Source organism: Dermochelys coriacea, chromosome 5 (genome assembly GCF_009764565.3).
Source record: "Dermochelys coriacea isolate rDerCor1 chromosome 5, rDerCor1.pri.v4, whole genome shotgun sequence".
In the NCBI taxonomy this organism is placed as follows: Eukaryota; Metazoa; Chordata; order Testudines; family Dermochelyidae; genus Dermochelys; species Dermochelys coriacea.
In genome coordinates, this window is record NC_050072.1 from 88047955 (window position 1) to 88073677 (window position 25723).

The 25723-nt window shown below is 42.9% G+C and overlaps 1 protein-coding gene and 2 long non-coding RNA genes across 3 annotated transcripts in view; 2 read left to right on the forward strand and 1 right to left on the reverse strand.

Annotated features, from left to right (window-relative positions):
• LOC119856113 (contactin-associated protein-like 4) overlaps window positions 1-25723 on the forward strand; it is a 317632-nt gene that overhangs the window by 56164 nt on the left and 235745 nt on the right. The gene's annotated exons all lie outside the window — the stretch shown is intronic.
• Window positions 1423-25363, reverse strand: LOC122460291. Its single transcript, XR_006281525.1, has 3 exons — window positions 25184-25363; window positions 2901-2903; window positions 1423-1437 (listed from the first exon to the last, which is right to left on the reverse strand). It is a non-coding gene; the product is annotated as an uncharacterized LOC122460291 (long non-coding RNA).
• Window positions 5347-7323, forward strand: LOC122460290. Its single transcript, XR_006281524.1, has 2 exons — window positions 5347-5589; window positions 6118-7323. It is a non-coding gene; the product is annotated as an uncharacterized LOC122460290 (long non-coding RNA).

Genomic DNA, 25723 nt, shown 5'->3' on the forward strand with positions numbered 1-25723 from the left:
CTTTTGCCCCCACTGCTTCCCTTGGGAGGCTATTCCAAAACTTCACTCCTCTGATGGTTAGAAACCACTCTTAGGTCTGTGATCGAGTGACCAGAGAGAATGAAGTGTTCTCCAACTGGTTTTTGAATGTTATAATTCTTGACGTCTGATTTGTGTCCATTCATTCTTTTATGTAGAGACTGTCCAGTTTGGCCAATGTACATGGCAGAGGGGCATTGCTGGCACATGATGGCATATATCACATTGGTAGATGCGCAGGTGAACGAGCCTCTGATAGTGTGGCTGATGTGATTAGGCCCTATGATGGTATCCCCTGAATAGATATGTGGACAGAGTTGGCAACGGGCTTTGTTGCACAGACCTAAGAGTGGCTATACTTCAACAAAAAAGCTTCAAAAACAGACTCCAACGAGAGACTGCTGAATTGGAATTAATTTGCAAACTGGATACAATTAACTTAGGCTTGAATAGAGACTGGGAATGGATGAGTCATTACACAAAGTAAAACTATTTCCCCATGGTATTTCTCCCTCCCACCCCACCCCCCACTGTTCCTCTGATATTCTTCTTAACTGCTGGAATTAGCCTACCTTTCTTGTCACCATGAAAGGTTTTCCTCCTTTCCCCCCCCTGCTGCTGGTGATGACTTATCTTAAGTGGTCACTCTCCTTACAGTGTGTATGATAAACCCATTGTTTCATGTTCTCTGTGTGTGTGTATATAAATCTCTCCTCTGTTTTTTCCACCAAATGCATCCGATGAAGTGAGCTGTAGCTCACGAAAGCTTATGCTCTAATAAATTTGTTAGTCTCTAAGGTGCCACAAGTACTCCTTTTCTTTTTGCGAATACAGACTAACATGGCTGCTACTCTGAAACTTCTCACTATTAAATTTCATCCTATTACTATTACTCCAGTTTACAAGGTCATCCAGATCCTCCTGTATAATATCCCGATCCTTCTCTGAATTGGCAATACCTCCCAGCTTTGTATCATCTGCAAACTTTATTAGCACATTCCCACTTTTTGTGCCAAGGTCAGTAATAAAAAGATTAAATAAGATTGGTCCCAAAACCGATCCCTGAGGAACTCCACTGGTAACCTCCCTCCAACCTGACAGTTCGCCTTTCAGTAGGACACGTTGCAGTCTTCCCTTTAACCAATTCCTTATCCACCTATTGATGTTCATATTGATCCCCATCTTCTCCAATTTAACTAATAATTTCCCATGTGGCACGGTATCAAATGCCTTACTGAAATCTAGGTAAATTAGATCCACTGCATTTCCTTTATCAAAAAAATCTGTTACTTTTTCAAAAAAGGAGATTAGGTTGCTTTGGCACGATCTACCTTTTGTAAAACCATGTTGTATTTTGTCCCATTTACCATTGACTTCAATGTCCTTAACTAATTTCTCCTTCAAAATTTTTTCCAGGACCTTGCATACTACAGATGTCAAACTAACTGGCCTGTAGTTACCCGGATCACTTTTTTTTCCTTTCTGAAAAATAGAAACTATATTAGCAATTCTCCAATCATTCGGTACTACTCCTGAGTTTACAGATTCATTAAAAATTCTTGCTAATGGGCTTGCAATTTCAGGTGCCAATTCCTTTAATATTCTTGGATGAAGATTATCTTGGCCCCCCGATTTATTCCCATTAAGCTGTTTGAGTTTCGCTTCTACCTCAGATATGGTAATATCTACCTCCATATCCTCATTCCCATTTGTCATGCTACCATTATCCCCAAGATCCTCTTTAGCCTTATTAAAGACTGAGGCAAAGTATTTGTTTAGATATTGGGCCATGCCTAGATTATCTTTAACCTCCACTCCATCCTCAGTGTTTAGCGGCCCCACTTCTTCTTTCTTAGTTTTCTTCTTAATTTATATGGCTATACAACCTTTTACTATTGGTTTTAATTCCCTTTGCAAGGTCCAACTCTACTCGACTTTTAGCCTGTCTCACTTTATCCCTACATGTTCTGACCTCAATTAGGTAGCTTGTCTTGCTGATCTCTCCCATCTTCCAATCCCTGTATGCTTTCTGCTTCTTCTTAAACACCTCTCTAAGGTGCTTGCTCATCCAGCTTGGTCTACAACTCCTTCCTATGATTTTTTTCCCCTTTCTTGGGATACAGGCTTCCGATAGCTTCTGCAGCTTTGATTTAAAGTAATCCCAGGCCTCCTCTACCTTTAGATCCATAAGTTCTTCAGTCCAATCCACTTCCCTAACTAATTTCCTTAATTTTTGAAAGTCAGCCCTTTTGAAATCAAAAACTCTAGTTGCAGATTTATTTTTGTTAATCCTTCCATTTAGTTTGAACTGAATCAGCTCATGATCACTTGAGCCAAGATTGTCCCCTACAACCATTTCTTCTATGAGGTCCTCGCTACTCACCAAAATTAAATCTAAAATGGCATCCCCTCTAGTCGGTTCAGCAACTACTTGATGAAGGAATTCATCAGCTGGATTCTTGAAAAATCTGAGCCCTATTATTATTACTAGCACTGGTCCTCCAGTCTATATCTGGGAAGTTGAAGTCTCCCATGATCACGCAGTTTCCATTAGTATTTACTTTATTAAAAACATTAAAAAGGGCTCTATCCATATCCAAATTAGATCCCGGAGGTCTATAGCACACCCCAAGCACTATCATAGGAGAGGCTTTACTAGTTATCTTCCCCAATGTAATTTTTGGCCAGACGGACTCTGTCTTATCCATTGCATCGCTTCTTATTTCTTTACATTCTACCTCATCATTGATATACAATGCCACTCCACCACCTTTACCTTTGTTTCTGTCTTTCCTAAACAGCACATACCCTTCAATACCTGTAGTCCAGTCATGACTACTATTCCACCATGTTTCTGTTATCCCTATAATATCTGGTTTCACTTCCTGCACAGGTAGCTCTAGTTCCTCCATTGTGTTACCTAGGCTCCTCGCATTGGTGTACAAACATCTTAATTTTTGCTGTTTGGCCTCGCTCACATTTTGTACCCTATTAGGCACAGTCATTCTACAGCCAGTATAACCTATTAGACTAGTATCCACACTGCTCTCGCTCCTTATATACATTCTCCTACCCACGGCTGTATCCTTTCTTACTTCGTCTTCTTCCCTCTCAATGCTAAAATCTGGCGTGGAGATTACCTGGACATCTCCCAACCATCTCCCCCTAATTCCTAGTTTAAAGCTCTCTTTATCAGTTGTGCCAGCCTCGATCCTAGAAGTCTATTTCCTTTCCTACTCAGATGAAGTCCATCCCGAGAGAACACGTCCTCTGTCCGTGAATGCCTCCCAGTGGTCATACATCCCAAAGCCCTCCTTATAGCACCACTGCCTAAGCCATCTGTTGACAGTCATAATCTTGTCACACCTTTGTTGCCCTTCTCTAGGAACAGAAAGGATCCCACTAAAGGTCACCTGAGCCTCAATTTCCTTAAGCGTCTTCCCCAGCCTAGCATAGTCTCCCTTAATACTTTCCACCAAGGATCTAGCCATATCATTTATTCCCACATGAAGGATAATTAGGGGATTCTTTCCCGCTCCCTTTAGGATCCTTTTCAACCTCAGGTCTACATCCCGTATCTTAGCACCTGGAAGACAGCACACCCTTCTATTCTCTGGATCAGCTCTAGTTACAGGCCTGTCTATTCTTCTCAATAAAGAGTCCCCGATCACATAGACCTGCCTTTTCCTGGTGACAGTGCTATTCTCCAGTCTCTCCCCTGTTCCCTCTGGCTGCAAGTTCTTTCCATTCCTATTTTCCCTTATAATCCTCTTCACCACATCCTGTATCCTCCTGGGGCTCATATTTGGTGTAGTCTCCCTTGACTCTTCCGCTTTTCCTATAGGACTAGCCTTTCTTCTCTTCTTCCTTACCCTTCCACCTTCAACAAGTACCTGCTGAGCCCCTTCTTCATTTTCCAACTCTGCAAACCTGTTCCTAAGCTCTGTTTCTCCTTCACTAGCCCGTCTTTTCCTCTGCCTGGTTCTTTTAGTCACATGCTTCCACTGACCATTTTCCTCACCCAGTCTCCCCTCAGAATTCCCCAACCCTGCTTCCATCTGTGAGTCTGAGCTTCTGCCTTCAGATACCTCATGTCTTTGCTCCATCATCTGCTCAAACCCCTTCCTAAACTCAACAAGACTTTCCACCTGCATCTCCAAACCTCGGATCTTTTCCTCCATCAGCTCTATCAGACGGCATTTCATGCAGAAAAAACTCTTACCAGGTCCCCCCTCCAGGATCATGTACATACCACAGCTTCCACATCCAGTCATCCTCAATGTGTCTTTCACTACAGGAGTCAGTCCCACAGCTACCTCTGTATCTGTCATAGTCTTCCCACCTAAGTCCTGTTAATCTGGGAAACACAAGTCACACCAAAAAGACCACCCCCCCAGCAAAAGCAAACCCCAAACAAGCACCACAATACAAACTCCCCTGTTTACAGCTCTGCTTGCTAGCTCCTGTGCCGCTGCACGACTGGCTGGCTACCTTTATAGGACCTCTAGTCAGAAGCCCCACCCCCTAAGCAGGGCTCAGCTGCTCTCCCAGCACAAAGCCCCACCCCCTAATCAGGGCTCAGCTGCTATCCCAGCACAAAGCCCCTACACACACACACACACACACACACACACTAAAAATACAAAACCAAGTACATCTACCTTCTCCTCCAACAGAACTCCCACTCAAACTCCCCTGTTTACAGCTCTGTTTGCTAGCTCCTGTGCCGCTGCAGCTGTCTGTGGCGCACTGCAGATAGATATGGGCCAGGGTCTCCCTCACACTGCAAAAATGGCAGGCGGCGGTAAGAGGGGTGAACTGCTCCAGGTACATGCCCGTGCTCATGGCTCTATGAAGGAGTCACCAGCTAATGTCCCTGGTGGGCCCTGGAACCAAGATGGAATACAGACTGGCCTCACTCTCTGCAGCTGGTAGAAGGTCCTGCCACTTGGTATCAGGGCAGAACATGAGGTTGGGGAAATGAACAATGTGGAGCATGAGCATGTAAAGATGGTCCTATGGCGCGGTTTGGAAGTGAACGAGCTGCAAAGCATGCAGCCGGCTCGGGGTATGAAGGGGTGGGGGCCAAGAGGGCTCACGGGGCAGGGGCCTGAGGAAGAGATCTGGATGGCCTGGGGTGAGGGTGGGTGGGGGATACCCTCTCGCAGTACCCACTCGAGGAAAGACTGAGAATAAGGCTGCCTCCACCTCCCGAAGTATGTGCCGAGGGGTGCCAAGCATGGAGATCCCCATGTGCCAGCCAAGCACATAGGGATCCACCCAGTCTCCCCAGTTGTAGTCCAGGAGGTCTCTGATCCTGGGGTGGGAGAGTGGTCGAGGGGAGATGTATAAGCCCTTGGCTAATTAAGGGGTGGTTCCCTGTAGTCTAGGGAAGGTTACTACAGGTTATTTGGAGCACCTGTAGTCAATTAAGGCCCTGTCAGGAACCTAATAAAAAAACCCTGCTTCAGGCAGACAGTGTGTGCAAGCAAGGAGAGAGGACTGAAGTTTGGAGGTGTTTGCTGAGAACTAGAGGAAGGGAGACCCTGACCCAAGCATCCAGGACTAAGGGTAACCCTATGCAAGGAGGAAGAGGGTAAGAAACACACAGAGCTTGATAGGGGCTGGGGCTCAGAGTGAGGAGCAAACCCAGACCTCTTCCCTGTTTCCCTCCTCTACCACCTTCCTGGGCCACTAGCTGGGCCCTTGGTACCCCAGGGGCAAATGGCAGGCTGACGTCCTAGCCCCCCCACCAAGGAAAAATGTGGGATCCACCATACCAACATCGGCCATTTTGCCACGTTATATGGCATCGTCTCTATGCTGCACAGGAACAGATATTCACAGGGATGTTGTTGCTATATGGGCGCCTGCCGATGTGAACTAAAAAAGGCTGCTGACTGGGAGTCTTGCCACTATCAGGAAGAACTGTGGGGCCAGCAAGCAGTAACACAAGTTTGAGACGAAAGGTTCTACGGTAATATCCACAGCTGCAAGGTGGTGGTGGAGGGGTTTATCTATGTAGCTGCTTTTATGCCTCTTGTCACTGGGGTATCTGAATATCTATTTGAGGTTCTTGTTTCTGCAACATGGATTCAGCAGGTGGAGTAAGCCAAAGGTGTGTATCTCTGCTGTGCACACATTGGACAAGAGGGAGAAGGTGCTTGTAGACCAGGAACAGCTCCTGCAGGGGGAGAGAAGATGCTGCTGTAGCAGCAGCAAATCAAGAGGAACTACAAAAGACTAATGCCAAACTCTAGGCATCTAGAAAAAATTAGTAGCAGCTGACAGAGAAGCAAGAGAGCACAACTACAGCCAGCACGCTTGGTATCAAACTCACATCAACACTTATTTGACTAATACCATGGAGATTGGGGCTGCTCTCCATGATGCTCTTCTTGTTTTCTATATGCTACAGTCTACATACTGCTTTTGATAAGCAGGTTACCTTGATGATGGCTGGGCCAAAGAGGCAGATACTACTATTTCCCTTGTTTCTCCTCGGATTCTCCTCTGGTCATGGGCTATTGAAGTGAGTATTGTTACCTTTCCTGATGGTAATAGACACCAACTGGAACAAGGCCACCCAGCATTATTATTTGTGGCTCAACCTAAAGAAAAATATTACAGATGAACTGGCATGGGTGTAATGCCTGCTGGCATGGGTGCCTTAGTCAACCAATGCATCAAGATCGATGATCGCCTGACAAAACGCTACCAAGAAAAAAGATGGTTCTCCTGGTTCTACCAGCCCTGCCAACTCTAGACTATGGCATCAAATTACACAGATTGCACAGTGATGTTTGAATATCAAAACTAGCAATGAAAAGTTTACGAAGAACTCATAGGCCAAAAAATATTAGTAAAACCCATTCACCAAACAATTAAAAAGCACAAACAAAAATGTAAAAACAAATGTGACACTTTTCAGACAATAAGCAGTTAGAAGAAAGGTCCAAATCCAGCAGATTTGTTTGCAATAAATAGTAACAAAAGAAAATACAAAAGACAAATAATTACACTGGTTTTAAAAATAAATAGGTTGACAGTCCTCAGAAGATAATTAAAATGGGCTTACTTTTTCAATTTTATTAGCATGCAAATAAAATTCATTAAGACTGAATCTTGCATTGATATAAGCTGTAAGAAAATGAAGGTAGAATGAAAATGATGTAATCTGATGAAAATCTTGGTGCTTTTATAAATTAACAGCAAATCTAAGTTGATCCAGCTAACAGCAAAGCTTGTACCTCTGTGACTTATTTGACTTGAATAGGTGAAATAAAGACAAAGAGGTGATATAAATCTTTAATGTTTGAATTGGGTTGAATAAATGAATGCTACAATGACTAATATATAATAGAGGCACAGGACGATGCATATTAATGCATTGAGAGAGAGACATTCCTGTCACCTTTTATTTTCAAGACAGGAAATGCTACCCGCATCTCCCCCCCCAACATTTCTGGACTGATTAGTTCTTCAAATTACAATAATCATCAATGATTTTTCAAAAGACTAACCTCAAACAGGCTTTCGTTTCATAATATAGATTCAGTGTCTATATGCCAAATATTTTAAGTATGCTTAGGATGACATGAAAGCAACTACTAGAGACCTGATATGCAATCTTGACTCAGTTGAAGTCAACGGGAGTTTTCAAAATGTGCAAATGGAAAAAATCATTCACAAATGTGAATTGAAACTTAATTTAAGGTCCTCTTATTTGCACCCTTTTTATATGCTTTTCATAATTATTTCTGGAAACAAAGTTTTGTTCCTACAACTGGTCCTGAAACATAATTTTCAACTCCACAGCCAAAATCCATTGAGTAACCTAAAATGTGTTTCAACTGGAACGGATTAGTTTAGAATTTTATTTGTGAGGTTAGTAAAGGAGGATAAATGACAGTGCAGAGGAGAGTCAGGGCTATACAGAGAGCTAGTTTATTACCTGCTTGTGCCAACTTCATAGCCGTTGTAAAGGGCAAGACTCCTCCAACCTGCAATTTCAGTGAAAGGCAGATGATGAGTTTAAGGTGGACACTTTGGCTCACTGTAGGAATTGAGTGGAGGAGGTTCCTTCTGAACAGGGACCAGGGAGATTGCCCCAAAGGTAGCAGCATCTGCCTGTTACAGCAGCTGGTAGGACTCCATTCATCCACAATTTTACATCTCTCTAGTGGGGCTTGTTACCTTGGAAATCCTTTGGAGCTGTTTCTCCACTTACAGAATGAGAAGAGGAGAGCTGGGAGCCTGGCACATGGGGTCTGTAGGAAGGTTTCTGTCAGTAAAGGTAGATTACTCAAATGTCCATAAAAATGAACACAAAAGGACCATGAATAAGATCAAATCAAAATACATTTGCAAATATGAATGAAATTTGTTTATGCTATTACTTAATCTGTACTCTAACACAGTACAATGAAATACAGCTTTGACCCACTCCTGCTGCCTTTATCTCTACATATTGCTATCTACCCTTTTTTCAGACATTTTAAAGCTAAGAATACACTTTTTTGCCTCAGTAAAGTCTGTGTCGCTGTACAAAACTTTAATTAGTTATCAGAAATCTTCAGCAGGTTCTGATAAGAATCTGATTGCAAGAGGGAGTTTTCTGTCATTAAAGAGTTCAGGGAGAAGCCCCTTTTATTTGTACATAGTATCTAAGGGGAGGCGTATTTACACATTTTGAGAGGGGAAAGGCAAGAGCTTGCAATTCATGAACTGTTATGGGCCTGCAAGCTATGTCCTTTCATCTGAGCTCAGAAAAGAATCTTGTTGACATTTTGAAAAGATTTTACCTATCTCACATGGTGGTGTGTTTACAGTAGTAACTGGGGATAAATATTTGTATTTTAATAATAAGAAATCTAGGGACATTCTCAAATGATAAACTTTGGTTAAAGAGAGTTACTACTGAAAGTTTGATTAAACCATTAAAGTACACCATTTTAACGAAAATTCTACAATCAAACCACAAACCAAAACAGTCAGATCCTGAAGCCTCTAATTGACAGCCTGGAAACAAACAGGTAAGGGATTTTAACATACCATTGAAATCAATGGGAGTTAAGCATTATGCAGTTTGGAAAATCTCACTCAAGGGTATGTCTATACGAACAGCACTGCAACTGTATAGGTACAGATGCACTGCAGCAGGTCATCTGTTGGCATAACCCCCCCCCACCTCCATGCGTGGCATTATAATCTTTTTTAAAAAAGGGGGGGGGGAACAAAACCATGTCCCTCTCCCCACTAGGGTGGCCAACTTTCTAATATCTGAAAACCAGACCCCTGCTCCACCTCTCCCCCCTCCCACCATCGCTTGCTGATCTCCCACCTCAACTCCAGTGTGAGCCCCAAGTAATTTGCAAACCCCAGCTCCAGCAGGCCACTTTGGGGTGCACGTCAGAAGAGCGCTGCGGCCACATGGGAGTAGCCGGGCAGCCCCACTGGCAAGCAAGGACACAGCCCTCCTGCACGGGACCCCCCGCCTCCCTCTGTATTGCTTGCATGGCAGCCCCCTTCCCCACCTTCTTCAGCCATCCCCACTCCACAGGTGCCTGAAAGCATGGCCAGGAGAAGTGCTGATTGGTGGGGCAGATCATGTTCCTTCCCTCCTTGGGAAAATTCCATGCCCACTGGGAACCCCTTACCCTGCTCACCATGAGTCCCTGCACTCTGTCCTCTGACACAGCCCTATAAACTGTGCTTCTCAAAGTGGGCGCCCACTTCAGAGTTGGGCGACAGGCTGCCAATATGCCCTCACCCCTGGAAACTGGACTTCTAGTGCCCAGTCAGTACATCTGACCAGACATTTCCAGGTTCCCTCTTCAACCGGACTTTCTGGTTGAAAACCAGACACCTGGCAACCCTGCTCCTCACATCTCAGCCAAGATTTAATATCAAAAGCTGTTGTGAGTTGGTCTATTACTAAGACTCCCTTAATTATACAAAATATACCAGAGACTTTAAACAAATAATTAAATAAATAATTAAAACTGAATTATAACTGAAAATAATTGAACAAAGTACCTTTTTGTATAATGTACTTTTCTTGTATTATATTGATTCACTTAAGTGCTCATTTGCAAAATTTAGACATTTGCAATGGGTCTCCCTGCCATGACTGAAATTAATGAGATTTCTGCTCTAAGAAAAAAGTTTACAACGGTCTTATTTCACTTTTTTTTCTTTCAGTTTTCAATATCAGTTGTAGCCTTTAAAAATCAACTAGCACAAGAGAGTTGTTCTTTAAGACTCCAAATCAAAGCCTATCGAAGTAAATGGGAATCCTTTTCATTGACCTCAACAGGCTCTGGATTGTATCCTAGCCACTAATTCCAATGTTGTCACTTTCTGTTCTTGCAATAAGCAACACTTTGGACCCCAATTGTGTGTGTGTGTGTGTGTGTGTGCACATACGCTTGAATATTGGATATAGATCCCGATCTAGTCAATGGGACTATGTTGGGTTTAAAGTTACGCACGTGTTTAAGTATTTTGCTGAAAAATGCCACTGATGCCACTCATTAGTTCTACTTCTCTTCAAGACCTCACCACCCACCAACATGTCAATCTGACTATTTGTCTATGAAAAATCTTAACTGACATTTCACTTGCTCACCTGCCTATACTTTTGATATTACTAGTTCTACTTAGACTTTGTCTACACTGATGATTTGCCTTAATTTCAGCCATCAGGACCAGCCACTATAGTAGTTGCACCAGTGCAAGCCTGTTGTAGACAAGGTAAACTACTATTAACTACAATTCACATTGGTTTCAGAGTAGCAGCCGTGTTAGTCTGTATTCGCAAAAAGAAAAGGAGTACTTGTGGCACCTTAGAGACTAACAAATTTATTAGAGCATAAGCTTTCGTGAGCTACAGCTCACTTCATCGGATGCATTTGGTGGAAAAAACTCACATTGGGGCAGTTTACCCTGGTTCCAATCAAAAGTGAGCTCTAATTCACGCAAACAGCAGCTTTGTTTTCTACAGTAGAAGTTTATACCAGTGCAACTGCACTAGTGGCTAGTCACTGATAGCTGTAAATGGGGCTAATCTACAACGTATACCAGTGGCTCTCAACCTTTCCAGACTACTGTACCTCTTTCAGGAGTCTGATTTGTCTTGCGTATCAACAAGTTTCACCTAACTTAAAATCGACTTGCTTACAAAATAAGACATAAAAGTAAAGTGTCACAGTGCACTATTACTGAAAAATTGCTTGCTTTATCATTTTACCATATAATTATGAAATAAATCAACTGGAATATAAATATTGTATTTACATTTCAGTGTATAGTACATAGAACAGTATAATCAAGTCATTGTACGTATGAAATTTTAGTTTGTACTCACTTCACTAGTGCTTTTTATGTAGCCTGTTGTAAAACTAGGCAAATGTCTAGATGAGTTCATGTACTCACTGGAAGACCTCTGTGTAATCCCAAGGGTGTGCATACCCTTGGTTGAGAACCACTGATATATACAAGGCCTTAAGTGCACTTTCTTCTGTTGCTCTGTATAACACCACCAATCATCCACTTTCTCTTCCCTACACTTTCCACTCACTGCATGCAGTACAATCTGTCTGGCTATCAATTAAACTCCCTTCTTAGCCAACTCTGAAGTACTAGTGTTTCTAAAGAATCAAGGATGGCTTTACTGCAAATCCCACTGTTCACGGCAGTTCTGAAGGGAAATGCAGCTGGGGGTTCCTGTCTTAAAGTGTCACAGCATGCAATTGTAAATTCTATAATAGTTATATGTTACAATAAATACTTTGTATAAAATATATTTTAAAATCATACTTTGTCCCCTTATGCTTCCTTTTCTATCCCTTTCATCTTATTTTGCTCCACATTTCTATTTCTTCTTTGGTATTCTTCATAATCTAATACTAATTGCTCTCTTCCTCCCTCACCCCATCCATAACACCTTGCCAAGAGTCTAAATCTGAAACTGGATTCTTAACTGAGAACTGTTTGTCCTAAACATAAATTAATGATTTCAGGGCTTTTTTGTTTCCCTCTCTCTCTCTCTCTCTCTCTCTCTCAAAAATGACATTTGAGTGGTGGACAGAGACTTTTGTTCTTTAAGTTGTCTAGAGACCAATTAAATGTGTCCTAAACTGCTGAGTGATGTGGCCTTCACTAGCTGGAAGTCTCATTTCAACACCCCCCAACTCATTATCATTCAACCTGAACTAGGTTACAACTAGGAGTTTTTCCCCTGGAAAGTAATTTAAGAAATCTAATGAAGTGTGATGTATATGCAGCAATTTATAAAATTTAATTCTGTGTAATTATATGTACACTATATAAATTAATAACAGTGACTAGTACACAAGGGAATTGTAGAGTGTTTTATTTCTAATCTGTCATATAGCACCAGGACAGGACAGAATCCATTTCAAGAGAATGTAAACATTCAATTTACATTATTCATACTTCAAATGGTAGTTGACTGGGACACAGCGAGCCTACTACTTTTATGGAGGGTAAAATTTTCAAAAATGCCTACATTACTTAATTTACAGATTTACAAAGATATTTAGGTGCCTAAACATGCAGATAGTCACTAAGGCTACAACAACACTACAGCCTATATTGGCAAAATTATGTTGATCAGGGATATGAATATACCACTCCCCTGAATGACATAAATTATAGCAACATAAGCGTTCGCGTGCACAATGCTGTAAGCAGAAGAGCTTTTCCCACTGACATATACTCCCACTCCCATTATAAAGTGTAAAGATCATCAAGGGCAGATTAGCAGATTTCTGTTGATAATTCAGATTTGTGATAATTGCCATATCAAAAACTAATGCATTCTGGCTCAATTCAGCGTTGGGGTTATGCTGTGTCCTACTGATGTAAAACTGGTCTCCTAATAGAGAAGACTGTGATGGCATGCAGTGCTTGCAGACTCTTGCTGTGGTGAGGGGTGTTGCAGCTAGCCAGCACAATCTCAAAAGTGAGCAATGCTGGATGGAGATGGGAAATACTAAATTGGCATTTTGATGCACATCCTTGGGCAGCCTCCCTCTCTTGTGGAGCTCTGATAGTGCACTCACAACTATGTAAAGTGTCACTCTTCTGATAGGATACTCAAGGGACAGTGGCAGAACAAGCACCATGCATCTTTCTATGGGGTGACTTGTTTTGGGAACAGCTGGCATGTCCCCTTTGTGTTACTGTCTCTAAAACTATGCTCAGGCAGCTTTACTATTACTATTTAAATATTTATGTATTTGTGGTTGTTTTAAGGTCACTGTTGTCAGGCTGGTGAATACTCTGCTGCAACAGAATAATTAGAGGTTAAAGACACTGAGAGGGCCTTAGGTTCAATATAAATTTCCTTAAAAAGCCAGAAAACCAATTCAATACTCCTTAGCGACAGGAACAGCTTCAGTGGATAGGTGTTTTTGAATAAAACAAACGCAAAAACCATGACTGAAGTTCAGAAGGCTAAGAGTGAAGAAAATATTGGAGAAATGTATCACTTACCGGTAGGAAATGGTTATTTGTGTTCTTCTCACCTTTTACCACAAACTATTTTTCATAGGATATTCAGTGAAGCACTTACACACCTTCTTTAAATGTCAGTACAATATTTTACATTCAAAAGCAATACGATAGCTCTAAGGTGTGCATTGGTTAATGAGCCATTAAGAGTTCAAATATACATTTTGGCTTCATTACTCATAATGCTCTTGGGCAATATATGCCCTGTTGTTTTTGCTAAATTCTTCATTAAAATATTGTCTTACGGCCTTTGCATCAATGTCTTCTCACAAATGATCATATTTCCTTGTTAATTGCAGAATAGCACTTTGGGTTTGGCCAGTAAATATAGGAAACTCATCTTTGATCTTACTTTGATATTTAATTAACTCTCCAGAGTCCTACTAAGAAAGTTTAACAACAGGAGGTTTGGTCTCTATAAAATAATAAAAAACAAAAAAAGGTAAGACTTTGTTCTGTACCGATATGGGTCTTTCCTCCCTTGAAATGTGAGATTCCATCAAAAATTTCATAAAGAGCTATAGTTTAAAACATATTAAATCTAAAAGTAGTACTACTCTCTTGTTTAAAGCAGCCACTGATTGGCAGAAGAGTCCAGTCTTCCTATTGGTTTAGAAAAGTATTGTTTTTGAAGGAAATAGTGATACAGGAATAAACCTTCCATCTCATTAAACCTTGATGACTATTGAACAAGGCTTCACTTCTTCAAATTGCAACTATTATAGGATAACTACACTGAATTATTATAATCTAAGTATTCTGGCTGCCTCTTCATCTTATGCTTACAAAATGTAATAAATCCATGGCCATGTACATGTAAGATACAGTTTTGATAAACTGCACACATTTAGCAAAGAGATCAGAATGAAGAAGTTTCAGCTCCACATAAATATGCCTCTCCCATGTGAGCTAAAACACACGGAGGCCAGATTCATGCCATTGGTTTCTCTATAGTTACACCAGGGATGAATTGACCCAGTTGTATTTTAAATAGGGGTAGTTCAAGGTCTTTGTTTTTTATAAGATAGTAGTGTATAAACTTGCCCTCCAGAATTCTAACATTATTCTTTTTGAAATCCTCTTTCAAAATGACAATCTTCCTATATAAACAGAAGGATCAGCCTATTCGTATATTCTGTCTTGTTTCTTAAATAACATCAGTAATAATAGTTTAAAAATCCATTGTGTAGGAGTAATTTCACCAGCTCTAAGAAGCATTTTCTACTTATGCTCATATGACTAGTTTCTATGCCATTTCACATGGCCAGTTGCTTGAGTTTGATATAAACTTGATTTTGAAATTGGTAGGCTTAAAAGAATAGTCTTGTAACAACAATTTAGGAAGAACCCAGGAATGAAATGACCCATTAAAGCCATATATTTCACAACTCAATGCACTATTTACTGTGCTTCCTAAAATGATTGTTTCAGCCACTGGAGAACTAGAGATGGCTTTGACTCCATTTTATTTTATTTTATTTTTATAAAAGACTGGAAAAGGTTTTTGCAAAGATATTTAAACATTTTCACCATTTAAACTCTCCCAAGATGGAGTGACTAGTAGTACATAAACATTTTTAAATTAAGCCATCACTCATGGAAGAGAATTTGGAAATATATTAAAAGGAATCTTGGTATTTCAGTTTCTTAAAGAGGGATCTCTGTCCTCAGCCTTACATTACCTATTACATTACCTATTTAATTACCCCCTCCCGCACGTGTACACACACATACTACCACCACTATCACCCGTACATGTGCACTATGATAAGTCTTTAATTACATGATCACATACTATTCTTTCCATAGGACCTCTGCCTCATTCAGTGCACAGGATTGACCTATCTGGGGATGAATTGGGATTGCGGGCTGAAGGAGGGAGTAATGACATCATGGTGGCATCATATTGACACCCACATGTGTCATTAGTAGAGCTGGAACCTTTAGTTCTTTGAGTAAATGTCAGCGTGGATCCCACTATAAGTGCGGATGGGCCTCATGTACATGAGACTGGATTTATTTTTTAATAGCCATGTACCTCAGGGTCACACATGTTCCCTGTGTCCCATGCTCCTGTAAATGGCAGGAGAACCACAGACATCCCTCTATTCTCTCTTGCCACCCCTGAAGAAAAATGGGACCCAGTCAGTGTCGGACCTGCCATTGTCTTCAGAGACCCTAAACCAATTCTTAATCTGTTTGGTGAAGAAACCTTATCTTCACGCTTTCATCTAAAGAATGCTGCTTATTTAAAAGTGGGGGGGAGGAATGATGATCCATGATAGGGCAGCAGAAAGAAAGCAGAATCAGCATTGACAATACTGATGCTGACCATTTCAACATCGTGAATGCCGCAGCATTGATGACTACAGCTTCTGTACTGCTGCATCCACACCAATGACCAGGCAGGAAATCACGATATATGCTTGCTCATAAATGGGATGTCCATTGAGTCAGACTGAGCTTAAACATAGTTCCAGGAGTGATAGGGGGTCTGAGAGAGAGGACACAAGACAAAGCCCCTAAGCAATCAGGCAGAACAAGTGACCCAGCACTGATCCTGGTACTGAAGCCCATAATGGAGCTGACCAAGGACCTGAAATATAGAGTAAAGGCATCCATATCTCCTCTGAAGACATTCCTAGTACCATAGAGGCAACAGGCGCTGGACCCAGTACTGGCTCCATATCACTCTATGGCACTGCTTTTTGAACAGACGATACACTCCTGCTCACCACTGCCAACATATTCCTTCCTGCAGCTATTGAGCTGCGATCTCTTTCCCTTTCCTTCAGAGAGCAACTTAAAGGAAGGTATTGGGGATCCTTTTTTTCAGAAGGCACAGACTGGCACTGGCCTAGCAGTTACAACCAGGATACATATGGCATGTCACTGTGGCCACATTGGCCTTACTGGCAACTGTCCATCCACATGTTGATAAGCAAGTCACCTTCCTGAATTTCTAGGAAAAGGAAGAGTTCATGCTTCTCAATGGATTCTCAGACTAGGCAAACCACAGGAGAACCGGGTTTGGGCCTACAGAAACAGGAGACAATAGAGAGGCAGTGACTCCCATCTCCACACAAGGAATCCTCCTCATGGCCAGATCAGGCAGTAATACCAGCGCTTGCCCCAAACACAGATGACCTTAAGGTCTTCCAGGACCTCCTATTCCAAATTCTGAAGACCGTGGACACTGAGACTGTGTTCCTACAAGAAAAGCCTCATGTTTACTTTATAACATTCTGAGCATACAATTCTCTGTCAGAATCCTTCTCATTAATGAAGGGATCCTGGAAACATCCAAATGGCTATGGCAGATCCCAGCCACTCCTCTTCCAAGTGTTTGAAGAAAAAGTATCAGGTGCCCCCAAAAGTTTTAAGCACTTTTATTCCCATTCAAATCTAGGGTACTTGGTCATCTCGGCAGTGCAAGAAAAATTGAAGTCCACTAAGAAAACTCCTAAATTTTCAAAGATATTTAGGTTTACTGTACTCAGAGTTGCAAAGCCTAACTGATTTAGGAGCCTAAATCTCATTTCAAAAGGGATTTAAGTACTTAGGAGCATAAATCTCATGATGGGATTGGCAATGGTGGCAAGGCTAAAATATGCCTTCCCACGTGTTTTCTCAGCTAAGCCTCCTCTTATCCCATCACAGATGATAGAGTTCATAAGAGCTCTAGTCAGAAAGAGAGTACCTCAAAAAGACAGGTTTCTTCTATGCAATTACTAGTGTGCAGGAGAGAATCAGACCCAACTGATGGCATGGCTGTGTCTGGGATGGTTGGACAGATGCCAGTATGCATTTATGTGACTTGCCAGACTTGACCTATGATTGCTACAGCTCTGGCTCAGGTTGGTGTATTCCCCAGTAAAAGACCAGAGAGCCCCAGCTCACATTGTCACAGAACTGAGTTGATGGAAGGCACCAGAAATGTTCGTTGGGGGGTACCATTCTCTGTCCCTTCCCTGACAAAGACTTTAATCATAAATGCAGCAGATATAGATTGGGGAGGCCACCTGGACCATCTACAAATGCAAGGCACTTGGTCTGCAGAAGATATGGGGCATCATATTCATGTCTTGGAGCTCACAACCATCAGACTAACCTACATTGTCTTCATACCTGCTCTTCAAAACTCCACAGTGCAGATGTTGTTGGGCAATATCTCCATGATGCTCTGCATAAACAATCCAGGTGGTACAAGCTCATATCTCTTCATGGAAGCTGCCAAGCTCTGGACACCATGCTAGCAATATGGGATAACCCTGATAGCTGTTCACCTCCCAAATGTCAACAATCACCTGGCAGACTTTCTGAGCAGAAAATCTGCCACCACTCATGAGTTGTCACTGTGGAGATCCATCACACAGTCCATATTCCAGTGATGGGGATTGCAGTGATAGGTCTGTTTGCCACTGATGGCAATGCCAAAAGCCAGAACTCTTGTTCCATAAAGGATGAGAGTCTGGGGTCATTACCAGACACCTACCTTGCACAGTGGTCCCAAGACCCCTTGTATGCTTTGTCACTGATTCCCTTGAACACCAGGGTGAGCTCCAAAATCAAGAGAGACAGAGCAATGATCATTCCGGTGGCTCTGTACTGGCCAAGACAGTTCCGGCTAACAGACAGTAGACAGATGTCCATCCAGCTTTTGATCCAGCTCCAAGGCTGCTTGGACCTAATCTCGCAACACCACGGCCAGATACTCCATTCAGACCCAAAGTCATTGCATGTTAAGGTGGGCCTCAAGTTGGCTGGTGTAGGGACCAGGGCATTGGTGGTAATACCTAATGTCAGGAGTCAGAAGCCTGGAACCACAGCCACGGTCGGAATTGGGTGCTACACCAAAGGTCAGAGCTAGAGACAGTGTCAAGTGCCAGACTAGGGGTTGAAACCAGAGTCATCTGTATAGGGAATAGCAACAGGGATCTGGAGTGAAGCAGGAAAGCAAAAAGAAGGAATAGATGGCCATTTGGGATAAGGAAGGGAGGAATCGGGAACAGGCAGGAAGGCAGGGTTCAGGAGCCTAGCAAGTAGGCGGGGTCAGTAGTTGCAACTAGCCAGGGATTCACTTAGTTTCTTAGACAACCTCATCTGCCTCTTTCTGGTTTAAGTAGTATGTCCCAGCCAGTTAGTGGAGCTGGATGTCTCTTCCAATCAGGAGTTTGGTAAGCAGGGCTTTTTGTGATCTAGAACTTGGCTAGCCTTCTTCTCCACTGGTTCAGGTGAGCTGCTGGGTGGCAGTCATGGTCTCAGCATGGCTTGGAGACATGTCTGAGATCTGCAAGCCCTTATAGCTAGTTCTGTACTATGGACAGAGAACTGTTCTTACAGGAAATTCTAATACAGAATAGGAAAATGTCCACCAGAAAAACATAGTCATCCTAATGTAAGAGGTTCTTGATATGGGCAGATCAGTATAGTCTAGATCTGTTCCTGGCCCCATTACTGAAGATCCTCGATGACATATTGTACTGAAATCAGGCATCTTTTCACTCAGCTCCATTAAGGTCCTCCTCACAACATTCTTCAGCTTTATCTTTTCAAACCCAATGGTACCAAAATTTCTCAGAGTTTTTGGACACTGGTCACAGAATCTGCTTCTTCCTGGGACCTCAGTTTAGTTCTTCTGAGACTTCCCTTGAGCTTCTCTCAGAATTTTCTTCACAAGCCTCAGTCTGAAGACAGTATTTCTAGTAGCTATCACTTTGCCAAGGGAGTGAATGAGCTTCATGTACATGACAGAATGTCCCATAAGATATTCCCTAAGGGTAGAGGAGAAGACCCTTTTCTTTGTGTGGACATTTGTTACCCTGAAAGGGGTTGAGTTTTGGTTAGTGACTTGGTGGAAGGGCTAAGTCATATCACCCACTTCAACTTGTGTGCAGTTTGGAGGAGAAAATTAAGACACAGAGAAGCTGCAGTGCCATGTTTGCGAGCAGGGGATGCTATGGGGCAGCCATGCCTGTACCAGTGGTTTAACTGCTATAGGATAAGACACAGCCACAAGGTATTAACATGGGTTACAGAATCTCATACTTTGGCTTGTTCCTTCTGAAAGACTGGGAAAGTGGTGAGACTTGATTCCATTAGAGACCTGAATACTATTCCCAGTTCTATCTCAATGCAAGCTCTCATATATCTTATCTGTGAAATGGGTAAATTATAATTGCCCTCTACAAGGCAGCAGCATGAGGCTTTGATTTACAATGTGAAGTGCACAAAAACATTAACCACAGGAAGCACTGGGACCAAAATTCATAGTCTGTGGACTTGCAGTTTGTCTCATAGACCAAAGGTTATTGGGGAGGATGGAGGGAGTTGAAGTCACTTTTAGAGGTTTGCTTTCTCAAAATTTGTGAAAGCTAGAAGTTTTTGCATCATCTGAAGACTACCTGCAGTGAGGCCAAAAATGCATTAGTCATGATAAAATTGTGAGGCCTTGTCATAAATATAAAGGGAAGGGTAAACACCTTTAAATCCTTCCTAGCCAGAGGAAAAACCCTTTCACCTGTAAAGGGTTAAGAAGTTAAGACAACCTCGCTGGCACCTGACCAAAATGACCAATGAGGAGACAAGATACTTTCAAAGCTGAAAGGGAGAACAAAGGGTTCTCTCTGTCTGTGTGTGGCTTTTGCCAGGAGCAGAGCAAGAATGCAGGTCAGAACTCCCGTAAAAAGTCAGTAAGTAATCTAGTTAGACATGCGTTAGATTCTGTTTTTTTTAAATGGCTGACAAAATAAGCTATGCTGAATGGAACGTATATTCCTGTTTTTGTGTCTTTTTGTAACTTAAGGTTTAGCCTAGAGGGATTCTCTATATTTTGAATCTGATTACCCTGTAAGGTATTTACCATCCTGATTTTACAAAGGTAATTCTTTTAGTTTTTCTTTAATTAAAATTCTTCTTTAAAGAACCTGTTGCTTTGTCATTGTTCTTAAGATCCAAGGGTTTGGGTCTGTGCTCACCTATGCAAATTGGTGAGGACTTTTATCAAGCCTTCCCCAGGAAAGGGGGTGTAGGGCTTGGGGGGATTTTGCGGGGAAAAAAGGTTCCAGGTGGGCTCTTTCCCTATTATATTTGTTAGACGCTTGGTGGTGGCAGGAATAAAGTCCAGGGACAAAAGGTAAAATAGTTTGTACCTTGGGGAAGTTTTAACCTAAGCTGGTAAAAATAAGTTTAGGGGTTTTTTCATGTAGGTCCCCACATCTGTAACCTAGAGTTCAGAGTGGGGAAGGTACCTTGACATGGTGGTAGAGGTGGGATTAACTTGAAATCATTTTTGAATCAGAAGCACAGATTTTAAAAAGGATTTTTTTTCCTTTGGGCTGCTGGAAAGCAGGTTTTAAGCTGAAAGCAGTTAGAGGTTTTTTGTCTCTGCTTGGGGGCCAGAGCAGAGACAATAAGGATTTGTCATTTGTGAGCTGGAGTTTTCTCTACCTAAAGGCAGGGTAATTAACCTTCTGCAGACCTGAAGAGATTTTTTTTTTTTAGATAAGAGCAACTAGAGGCTTTTTCTGTCTATTTGCCTGGAGACAAAAGTGTTAGTTTTTTTGTTAAAAGGATTTTTCTGTAGGCTGACAATCACTATCAGAGAACATAGGTATCTGGTTACAGCACAACCTATTTTTTTTTTGACAAGCCAAGGTTTGTTTGTTTGTTTGTTTGTTTTATTTCTAATTCTCAGGTGTAAAGTTAGTTAAAAACAGAGAGGCAAAACCAAGGAAACAGCCAAAGAGGCTGCCCACAGGAGAGCTATGGAGGCAAAGGAAAAAGAATGGAAGAATGCTGAGGAGGAAAGGGAGGCTGTCCACAGGAGAGCTATGGAGGTAAGGGAAAAAGAAATGTAAGAAAAGGAAAAAGAGAGGAAGCATGCTGAGGAGGAGAAGGAAAAAGAGAGGAAGCATGCACTGGAGATGGAGAAGGCAAAGTCTGAGTGGAATCTACTGGATAACCCTAACCATCCTTCCCCAACAATCCACAAATGGGAGTGACTGTCCACAGTATGACGAATCTAGTGATATTGCTGAATATTTTCTTACCTTTTAGAGACTGTGCACTCTCCATAAAATTCCTGAAGCTCACAAGATGACTTCATTGCTCACAAAATTAACTGGAAGAGCTCTGGGCATATTCAATAAGATGCCTATTGATGAGGCTTCTGACTATAATAAGTTCAAGGATTTGGTTTTAAAGCAATTTCAAATTACATCTGAAACGTACAGAGTAAAATTTCGAACCCTTAAGAGAGGACCTGGACTAAGTAATGTGGCTTATCTAAAGCAGATGAATAATCTGTTAGGTAAATGGGTCCAAGGAAGGGGTGTCACTAGCTTTGATGGAATGTGTGATTTGATAGCTCAGGAGCAATTCCTGAATATGTCCAAGGAGGAAATAAAACAGTGTTTATGGGATAAGGAAATGGACTCAGCAGAAAGTCTTGCTTCTTATGCTGATCGATACAAGCAGTCCCAGACTGCCACAGAGGCGGGGCAAGCCGGAACAAAACGGGTGGAGGGAGGAGAGAGGAACAACCCTGTTCGCAGTTGGAGTGGATACCAGAAAGGACACTCTCAGACCACATCCTACTATCAGGGTCAGCCCAAGGCCCCAAGTACACACCAAGGAATACTCCAGACATCTTATCATCCTGCCACACTGTTCTCCAGCAACCCACCTCACCCCAGTGACCCATCAGCTGAACGATGTTTTAAATGTAATGAGCTGGGGCATGTAAAGGCCAACTGCCCCAAGAACCCCAACAGATTACAGTTCATTGCACCGGAATCACACCAGAGGTTGTCAGGTCCAGATACCTCCCAGATACCCTCCGAGTGGAGGGAAACTGTGGGCGGGAAGAAGTTCACCGCGTGGAGGGACACCGGAACACAAGTGTCGGCTATCCATGCTTCCTTAGTGGACCCAAATTTAATCGACCCAGAGATCCAGGTGACAATTCAACCCTTCAAGTCCAACACTTTCAATTTGCCTACAGTCAAGTTGCCTGTCCAGTACAAGTGCTGGTCGGGAACGTGTACATTTGCAGTCTGTGATGATTATCCCATCCCCATGCTGTTGGGGGAAGACTTGGCCAATCATGTGAAGCTAGCCAAGAGGGTGGGAATGGTCACCCACAGCCAGGCTAAGCAAGCCGTCACGCCTAGCTTTGTTCTGGAAACTTCTACCAGGACCCAGTCAGAGGTGATGGAACCGGACCTCATGCCAACGTCAGCAACAGCAGTAGTGAATCCAGTCCCAGAGACCCAGATAGAGCCAGCCCCAGAACTGGAACCAGCAGAACAACCAGCACAGATCCATTGCCAGCACTGAATCCAGTACTTGCAACCCCAACCCCAGAAGGCCCCACTGAACCTGAACCGGCAGCAGCCGATAACTCTACACAAGAGGCTCCGCTGGAGCGTGAACCCCAACATAGTGCACCAGCGAAGAGCGGTTCACAAACAACAGAAACAGCCCCATCCCCTACATCGCTTCCAAAGGGACCAAGCCGAGGTCCGCAATCCAATGAGGAACTGATGTCTCCAAAATCAAGGGAACAGTTCCAGATCGAACAGGAAGCAGATGAAAGCCTCCAGAGAGCTTGGACAGCGGCACAGAGCAACCCACCACCTCTCAGCTCTTCTAATCGATCCAGGTTTGTTGTAGAAAAAGGACATTTATACAAGGAAATTCTTTCTGGTGGACACCAGGAAGACTGGCATCCTCAGAGACAGTAAGTAGTTCCAACTAAGTACTGGGTAAAGCTCTTGAGATTAGCCCATGATCATCCTAGTGGCTATGCTGGGGTGAATAGGACCAAAGATCGTTTGGGGAGGTCATTCCAGTTGGAGGGAATGGGCAAGGATGTTTCTACCTATGTCCGGTCTTGTGAGGTATGCCAAAGAGTGGGAAAACCCCAAGACCAGGTCAAAGCCCCTCTACAGCCACACCCCATCATTGAGGTTCCATTTCAGCAAGTAGCTGTGGATATTCTGGGTTCTTTTCCAAAAAAGACACCCAGAGGAAAGCAGTACATACTGACTTTCATGGATTTTGCCACCCAATGGCCAGAAGCAGTAGCTCTAAGCAACACCAGGGCTAAAAGTGTGTGCCAGGCACTAGCAGAGGGTAGGTTGGCCCTCCAACATCCTCACAAATGCAGGAACTAATTTCCTGGCAGGAACTATGTAAATCCTTTGGGAAGCTCATGGAGTGAATCACTTGCTTGCCCCCTCTTACCATCATCAAACAAATGGCCTTGTGGAGAAATTTAATGGGACTTTGGGGGCCATGATACGTAAATTCGTAAATGAGCACTCCAATGATTGGGACCTAGTGTTGCAGCAGTTGCTCTTTGCCTACAAAGCTGTACCACATCCCTGTTTAGGGTTTTCACCATTTGAACTTGTATATGGTCGTGAGGTTAATGTCCATTACAGTTGGTGAAGCAGGAATGGGGGGGGTTTACACCTTCTCCAGGAACTAACATTCTGGACTTTGTAACCAACCTACAAAACACCCTCCGAACCTCTTTAGCCCTTGCTAAAGAAAACCTAAACGATGCTCAAAAAGAGCAAAAAGCCTGGTATGATAAACATGCCAGAGAGCATTCCTTCAAAGTAGGGGACCAGGTCATGGTCTTAAAGGTGCTCCAGGCCCATAAAATGGAAGCGTTGTGGGAAGGGCTATTCACGGTCCAGGAGTGCCTGGGAGCTGTTAATTATCTCATAGCGTTCCCCACTTCCAACCAAAGCCGAAGGTGTGCCATATTAATTCTCTAAAGTCCTTTTATTCCAGAGAATTAAAGGTTTGTCAGTTTACAGCACAGGGAGGAGAGGACGCTGAGTGGCCTGAAGGTATCTATTACGAAGGGAAAAGTGCTGGTGGTGTGGAAGAGGTGAACCTCTCCATGACCCTTGGGCATATGTAGTGACAGCAGATCAAGGAGCTGTGCACTAGCTATACGCCGACATTCTCAGCCACCCCAGGACTGACTGAACGGGCATACCACTCCATTGACACAGGTAATGCTCACCCAATTAAAGTCCAACCTTACCGGGTGTCTCCTTAAGCTAAAACTGCTATAGAACGGGAGATCCAGGATATGCTACAGATGGGTGTAATCTGCCCCTCTGGCAGTGCATGGGCATCTCCAGTGGTTCTAGTTCCCAAATCAGATGGGGAGATATGTTTTTGCGTGAACTACCGTAAGCTAAATGCTGTAACTTGCCCAGACAACTATCCAATGCCACGCACAGATGAACTCTTAGAGAAACTGGGACTGGCCCAGTTCATCTCTACCTTTGACTTAACCAAGGGGTACTGGCAGGTACCACTAGATGAATCCGCCAAGGAAAGGTCAGCCTTCACCACACATATCGGGCTGTATGAGTTTAATGTACTCCCTTTCGGGCTGCAGAATGCACCCACCATCTTCCAAAAACTTGTAGATGGTCTCCTAGCGGGATTAGGAGAATATGCAGTCGCCTACCTTGACAATGTGGCCTTATTTTCGGATTCCTGAGCAGAACACCTGGAACATCTACAAAAAGTCTTTGAGCGCATAAGGGAGGCAGGACTAACTGTTAAGGCTAAGAAGTGTCAAATAGGCCTAAACAGAGTGACTTACCTTGGACACCAGCTGGGTCAAGGAACTATCAACCTCCTACAGGCCAAAGTAGATGCTATCCGAAAGTGGCCTGTCCCAAAGTCAAAGAAACCGGTCCAATCCTTCTCAGGCTTGGCTGGATATTACAGGCAATTTGTACCACAATACAGCCAAATTGCCACCCCACTGATAGACCTAACCAAAAAGAAACAGCCAAATCCGTTCAGTGGACCGAAGAGTATCAGAAGACCTTTAACCAGCTTAAAACGACACTCATGTATGACCCTGTGCTAAGGGCCCCAGACTTTGACAAACTGTTCCTAGTAACCACAGATGCTCTGAGAGTGATGTGGGGGCAGTTTTAATGCAGGAAGGACCGGATCAAGAATTCCACCCTGCAGTGTTTCTCAGCAAGAAGCTGTCTGAGAGAGAAAGCAACTGGGTCAGTCAGCGAAACTGAATGTTACGCCATTGTCTTCACTCTGGAAAAGCTATGCCCATACATTTGGGGAACGGCATTTCCACCTGCAAACCGACCATGTTGCGCTA